Source organism: Octopus bimaculoides, unplaced genomic scaffold (genome assembly GCF_001194135.2).
Source record: "Octopus bimaculoides isolate UCB-OBI-ISO-001 unplaced genomic scaffold, ASM119413v2 Scaffold_168741, whole genome shotgun sequence".
Taxonomy (NCBI): domain Eukaryota; kingdom Metazoa; phylum Mollusca; class Cephalopoda; order Octopoda; family Octopodidae; genus Octopus; species Octopus bimaculoides.
Window position 1 is genome coordinate 718 of NW_026305235.1, and position 487 is coordinate 1,204.

At 42.1% G+C, this 487-nt stretch overlaps 1 non-coding gene across 1 annotated transcript; it reads left to right on the top strand.

Annotated features, from left to right (window-relative positions):
• Positions 1-180: 180 nt before the first annotated feature.
• LOC128251339 (5S ribosomal RNA) lies at positions 181-299 on the top strand. The gene has a single exon (XR_008267090.1). It is a non-coding gene; the product is annotated as a 5S ribosomal RNA (ribosomal RNA).
• Positions 300-487: the final 188 nt, after the last annotated feature.

Consider the following 487-nt stretch of genomic DNA (forward strand, 5'->3'; position numbering starts at 1 on the left):
TCGAAAGTATGCTAATTGCAACAGGCCGGCAAAGACAAAGCGACAGATGCTGAGATGTGAGTAAAATAAAACTCAGTAATACACATACAAGATAACAAAAATTCAATTCATAACCACACAAAGATTTCCTATGTTCAGACGGGGTATTACAGAAAACAGTTCGAATGACACCTCTCCATCGTTTACGGCCATATCACTATGAAAACACCGGTTCCCGTCCGATCACCGAAGTTAAGCAAAGTCGAGCCTAGTTAGTACTTAGATGGGTGACCGCTTGGGAAACCTAGGTTCTGTAAACATCTTTCCGTTCTTTTATTTCAGAAGTATTCTCTACTTCAAGTCTGTCTCTTCTTTCGCTTTTGCCTCGCACACAAATATACCTAACTAGCAGAAACACCCGGCGTTGCCCGGGTTAAAGAGAAGAATGAAATCTAAAGCCGCCGTCTAGACTACGCAACCCTCAACTGTTAGTAGCTACGATACCATA